Genomic DNA, 6,915 nt, shown 5'->3' on the forward strand with positions numbered 1-6,915 from the left:
CAACAAAGTTAGGGCTTTCGCCCGGGAGACCTAGGGGAATGGGAAGTGAGGAGATCAGTCCATATCGACGCCTCCAAGGAGGGGAACGGCGCCCTCAGGCATCGTTGTCGGCGCGACCGGTCATGGTCGGCCAGGGATTTCGCCCGAACCAGATCCCCGCCACCAGCGGCGCCTCCTGTACATAACCGGCGACCAAGGGAAGCGCGGCCCGACCAGGCTGGCCCGCACGCCGAACAGGGGAGGAGGGGGGGCGCCAGATCACGCGCGCCGACCGCCGCAGAAGCCGCCGGCAGCCGCCAACGACCACCGGGATCCCGCCGCCTGTGCGGCCAGGGCTCCAGATCCACCGCCGCATGGCTGCTCGCCGGAGCCTGCCATGCCTCGCCAAAGGAGCCGCGCTCCAGATCCGGGACTCCCCACGCAGAGGCAGGCAGCCGAGGCCCCGCCGCCACCATCCTTGGCGCCCCGGGCTTGCCCGGCGGCTGCCTCAGGCGGCGGCGAGGAGGTGGAGCGAGGTGGGGAGGGGGCCGCGGCCGCGCGGCTAGGGTTCCCCCGCCGTCGCCGGGGGAGGCGACACGGGGGTCGCAGGAGGAGCCGCCCCTCCTCCTCCCAACCCTAGCTGCCCCTCCTCCTCACCCCCCTCCCTCTTCCCTTCCTCGCCGCCGCCCGAGGCAGCCGCCGGGCAAACCCGGGGTGCCAAGGATGGTGGCGGCGGGGCCTCGGTTGCCCTGCCTCTGCGTGGGGAACCCCGGATCTGGAGCAGCGGCTCCATTGGCAGGGCACGGCCGGGTAGCAGCCGTGCGGGCGGTGGATCTGGCGTCCCGGCCGTGCGGGCGGCGGGATCCGATGGTCGTTGGCGGCCGGCGGCGGCTTCTGCGGCGGTCGGTGCGCGTGATCTGGCGCCTTCCCTCCTCCCCTATTCGGCGTGCGGGCCAGCCTAGTCGGGTCGCGCTTTCTCTTGATCGCCGGTTCCGTACAGGAGGCGCTACTGGTGGCGAGGATCTAGTTCGAGCGAAATCCCTGGCCGGCCATGACCGGCAGCGGGGACGGCCCCTCCTTCGAGGCGTCGGTTTCGTGCCTATGGAAAAGCTCTCGGCACTATCGTAGACTTGTGCGGATGGCTGTGTGTATTTTTCCAACGCGGAGTCCACAAAGCTAAAGCGTTTCCCATAGAAAACATGATACTTGGTTGATGGTGCTCTCCCCGCCCCAATTGCTCGATGGATATGTTACCGAGTCCTCGTAAACTAAGATTTTTCTGTCTGACCAATATGGCATCTGGCAGACACGCCAGCCATTGCTATTTGTATACAGGCTGCTCTTTCAAAAGAGAAATAAAAGCTTGTACTGCACTCGCAATTCCTTTTACAGCTTGGTCGTACGTACGTCTCCCTGCACTATCAAAAAAGAAATCAAGGTCCAGTCACTGGCTGCTTGAAAAGAAAGAAAAAGCTTGTACTCTCACGACTCTTTTCTTTGGGAGCAGGAAAACTAAGGGCTCAGTTTCAAAAAAAAAAAGGAAAGCTAAGGGCTGGTATACATTAATACATACGTGCACCCGCACAAATGCTTGGCTAGCTTGGTCGTCTCCCTGAGCTTCCTTTGCACTGCAAGCACACAACCACTACACAAACGAGAGACATCGATATGGAGGCTGTGGTGAGCGCTTCACATGGCGCTTTCGGGCCCCTGCTGGTGAAACTCAACGATTTGCTCGCCGGCGAGTACGCCCGACTGAAAGGGGTCCGCCGTGAGATGCGCTCCCTCAGGTCTGAGCTTAGCAACATGCATGCTGCGCTCCAAAAGTACACGATGCTACAAGATCCCGATATCCAAGTGAAGGCATGGATATCGGAGGTCAGGGAGTTGGCCTATGATACCGAGGACTGCGTCGACAAGTTCATTCACCGCCTCGGCAGTCCTGGCGCCAGGCACCACCACCACCGCGGCATCAAGGAGTTCTTCCGCAGGAGCGCTCGTCGTCTGAAGACACTTGGATCCCGGCGCCAAATTGCCAAGCAAATTGTTGAACTCAAGGCTCGTGTTATGTCAGTAAAAGATCAGAGGACTAGCTACAAGCTTGATGATATGGTTTGTGGCACTTCTGGTCATGCAGTTGTCGATCCACGTCTGGCTGCTCTTTTTATCGAGGAGGCACATCTTATGGGTATTGAAGATCCTAGAGATGATCTTGCCAAGTGGGCACTAGATGCGGAAAACAGCTTGGGCAGGCGTTGCAGGTTTTTGTCTATTTTTGGATTTGGTGGGTTGGGAAAGACAACACTAGCAAATGAAGTCTACCGTAAGATCAGAGAGCATTTTCATTGCCATGCTTTTGTATCCGTATCGCAAAAGCCCGATGTTAGAAAAATCATCAAGGATATAATCTCCCAAGTGCCATGCCACGATGTATTTACAAAGGACATTCAATTTTGGGATGAAAAGAGATCCATTGAAAAGCTAAGGGAGCTGCTACAAGATAAAAGGTAATTTGAATTGTTCATTGAAGCATATGTTGTTGCAATTTTCTAGAGTTTTGAATGTATACCTAATTTCTGCCGAACTCCTCATTATATTTTAAGCGAATTTTAATCCAGCGTGTTTGTATGTGTTATACATAAGGCTTTTATCAATGGAAATGATCATGTCATCCTTTCGATAATTTTTGAACCTATGTGTAGGATTGTGGTGCTCGTACAAGACCATTGTATGTGTCTGTGCGCACACTGTGTGCGTGTGCACGCGTGTGTGATCGCCATTCTGAAGTCCTTGATAGGTCACTGTAGTAGAGTAACTACGTGTAAAGTTCTTATTTCAGAAGTGTATTGTGGAAGAATATTCCAAACTAAAACGATAATTTTACGCAGCGATAAAATTGCTTTTATTCCAAACTAAAACACTAGATTTTACCTTTGAGTATAATTATTATTTGAATGAATTGGCCGTTGTGTGCTTCCTTTTTAAATCTGTATCATAATGCCTGATGTATCTACTAATCTATAGGTATCTTGTTGTTATTGATGATATATGGTCAACGTCCGCATGGAATACTATCAAGTGTGCTTTTCCAGAAAATAATTGTTCAAGCAGAGTTATAACGACCACACGTATTTTTGACGTAGCAAGCTCATGTTGTCAAGTTGAGGATGATCGCATCTATTATATGGAACCTCTGAGTGATCTTCACTCTAAGAAGTTGTTTTTCAATAGGATCTTCGGCTCTGAGGATTGCTGCCCTGATATATTGAAAGATGTTTCCGATGCAATCTTGAGAAAATGTGGAGGTCTACCATTGGCAATAATAAGTATATCTGGTTTGTTGGCAAGTAGACCAGCTGTAAGAAATGAACGGGAGAAGATTCGGAAGTCGATTGGTTTTGCACTTGATAAAAGTCAAAGTCTAGAGGGCATGAAGAGCATACTATCCCTTAGCTACAGTTCTCTTACACCTAATCTCAAGACATGTTTGTTGTACTTTAGTAATTTTCCTGAGGATTACAAGATTGAGAGAGATACATTGGTTAGGCGGTGGATAGCGGAAGGCTTTATTTCTGAAGAGCGTGGGCAGAGCCGACAAGAGGTTGCAGAGAACAATTTTTATGAGCTTATCAACAAAAGCATAGTCCAACCAATGGACATTGGTTATGATGGTAAGGCTCGTGCATGTCGAGTCCATGACTTGATGCTTGAGTTTGCTATTTCAAAGGCGGCTGAAGAGAATTTCATCACCGTGCTAGGTGGCCAAATGGTGTTACCAAATTCCAATTGTTATATTCGACGACTATCAGTCCAGCACATTAACTCGGAGCTTGCATCGACATTGGCAAGTAAAGAACTCCACCATGTTCGGTCTCTTACTGTTTCAGGCTGCATCAAGCAAATGCCTAACCTTGTTGAGTTTGAAAGTTTGCGTGTATTGGATTTTGAAGGTTGTGAGGGTTTGAAGGAGTATGATTTGAACAATATCAACAAACTTTTCAAACTAAAGTACCTTAGCCTTCGAAGTACATGCATATCAAATGACCATCAGGAGTTGTAACGCTGCATGATCTGGTGACACTAGATCTTAGGGATACATATATCCAAGAGTTGCCTGCTGGAATCGTTCAGCTCAGTAAACTACAATATCTTCTCACTGCAAGATGTATTTTTTACGGGGAAACAACGATACCAAGTGGGATTGGAAAGATGAAGAGCTTATGTGAGATCTCAGGCTTTAATATAACAACGAGTTCAGTTGGAGCAGTGGAGGAGCTCGAGAACTTGACCAATTTGACTGAACTCCATGTGGTGTTCAACGGTGGAGGATCTGACAAGTACAAGAGGCATGAAGAGATGTTGTTTTCCTCACTATGCAAGCTTGGCAGGTATAGTCTCCAGTCCTTTAGGATACAAAGTAAAGATTCAACTCCCCTTGACTTCTTAGATTCATGGTGCCCTCTGCCATCGTCGCTACAATTGTTCATTATGAGTGCCATCTATTATTTGCCAAAACCTCCAAAGTGGCTTGCACCAACAGTGACCAGCCTTACACATCTCAACATCAATCTGAGTGAAATAACGGAGGAGGATATCAACATACTTGGAAGGATGCCTGCTTTGATTTCATTGGAGTTATGGTTTAAGACTGTTCGAAAAGAAAGGCTTATTGTACAAGGCAATGGATTCCGCAGCTTGAAGGAATTCTACTTTATTCATAGTTACTATTTCGCAGGTGCAAGATACCTTCTGTTTGAGGAAGGGGCATTGCCAAAGGTTGAGAAGCTTCAGGTGCCATTCTATGTGTCAGTAGCAGAAGCCTATGGCTTATACTTAGGTATTGAGCACCTCCCATGTCTAAAAGATGCAGAAGTTAGTATTTACAACGAGGGGGCCACGGCTTCTGAAAGCAAGGTTGCAGTAGTTTCCATAAGGAATGAGGCAAATACCCATCCCAACCATCCTAGAGTAACTATCTTCGGACAAGAGAAAATTTCATTTCATTTTCCGTGATGTGAAGGATAAGAAAATACCAGTGTTGGTGATGTTGTGATGAGTATGATCACAAAATTTCTTTACCAGTGCAAGCTATACCAATTGTAATAACTTGTATTTTAAACAAATCCTTATATTGTTTTCTCTATTTATATACATGTATTTTCTCCATCTCTAGGAGAACCTTTCATAGAAAATATAGAAGTGATTTATAGTGTATTGGTGGCTTCATTAGTTGATTGGAAATGTGGTGAAGCCGGAAGGATTCTCTTTTTCCTTGAGAAAGGAACGTGGTGTTTGCTGATTTTTGTTTCATTTGGTTTTCAGGAATTTTCCAATCAGATTGTGTTTTTCTCCTAAAGCCAAAAAATGGTGGACGTTCTCTATAACTATAGTATAAAAAAGCAAATAAAAATTGCCCTACATACATACTTAAAGAGAAAGGAGTTGAGCTTACCTGTTGGGGCTAACCTTAATCTCTCTCTCGCTTAGACGGAGGTAGAAGAAGGAGGAGACAACAATGGTTTTCGGCGACAAACGCCTCGTCGTGCACATGACCCCTCTTTCTCAGCTCAACTCAAACAAACATTAGTACAAGCGCTTAATTAGCACAGGGCCACACAGCCAGAGCTAACAAATAGCACTAGTTTTGTGTTACTAAGGGCATCTCCAATGCCGACCCGCAAACCTCCTGCATGCATCCAGACTGCACTGTCTGGACCGCGGAAGCCATCCAACGCAGTCCTGTATCGGTAGATAGATGTGTTTTCTCCTCCAAACCGGATACAAAAGTGAGTGTGTGTGCATGGGTGGGGGGGGGGGGGCTTTGCGAGAGTCCGTACACGCGAAACATCGCTCTCTACGCCCAGGCCCACCCAAAAGGAAGGCAGAGCCCACACTTTGTAGCATCCCGCAATGTTTGCGCGCCAAAATCCCCAGTCTCTTCTTCCATTCCCCGCCGCTCTCCACACAATTCCCTCTCTTTTCTCCCACCCTCTCCTTTCTTCCTCCATCGACGCATGAAACCGGTGGAGAACCTGTCGGAGATGGAACCGGCAGAGGTGCCGGAGGATCCTAGCATCATGCTCGCCGGGAAGATCAGCTCGGCGACGCAGCAAAATCGCCGCATGAAAGCGAAGGCTGCAAAGGAGGAGAAACTTAAGAAGCAGTAGGCCGCCGATGGTCCTGGTGGTGGCGATGGGCGTGGAGGTTGTGGCGGATGAAGCGGTCGGTGCATCCATGGTGGATGCCTCCAGACGAGGGCGCCCACAGTACAAACGCCGCCGTGGCCGGAGCCTTACAAGACTCTGTACTACTACGCCGCCAAGTAGCTCGAAACCCCCGCCGATAAGGTGCCTTAAATCTTCGATGTTAACGTGACACCGCTCTTCTCCGAGTAGTCTTCGCCCCAGCTTGTCCGGGCGCGAACGGCGGCTGGGGAGCAGATTGGTGCCCGCATGCTATTCGCTGCAATGCCTAGAGAGGGGAGCCGGCGTACGACGCGGATAAGAAGATGCTCGACATCATTCATGATGGAAGCGAGGGAGGATGAGGGGGCTATGAGGACGGGCAGGAGTTAGCCTCGGATCTCATCCAGTCCGGCAACTACCAGCAGCAACAGTCGTACACCCAGACGGACACGTAGCAGTCCTACACCTAGACTGGTGATGGCACACAGCAACAACAACATTAGGCCGCCGAAGAGTAGCAGCCGGAGGGGGAGGAAGATGAGGAGGACGGTGACGACGATGATCCTGATGATATAGCCAGCGATTCGAAGAAGAAGGGTAAAGGAGAAAGCTTACACATGTGGGAGGATGAGCTGTTGTGCGATGCATAGTTGGCCACTAGCATTGACCCAATCCATGGTGCGGAGCAAAAGGGCACTACCTTTTGGAGTAACATTCACATATGGTTCCATGAACACAAACATTTTCGCAC

At 49.4% G+C, this 6,915-nt stretch overlaps 1 pseudogene; it reads left to right on the forward strand.

Annotated features, from left to right (window-relative positions):
* The first annotated feature begins 1,647 nt into the window (after window positions 1-1,647).
* LOC123165006 (disease resistance protein RGA5-like) lies at window positions 1,648-4,992 on the forward strand (annotated as a pseudogene).
* The last annotated feature ends 1,923 nt before the right edge of the window (window positions 4,993-6,915 follow it).

Source organism: Triticum aestivum, chromosome 7D (genome assembly GCF_018294505.1).
Source record: "Triticum aestivum cultivar Chinese Spring chromosome 7D, IWGSC CS RefSeq v2.1, whole genome shotgun sequence".
Classification (NCBI taxonomy): domain Eukaryota; kingdom Viridiplantae; phylum Streptophyta; class Magnoliopsida; order Poales; family Poaceae; genus Triticum; species Triticum aestivum.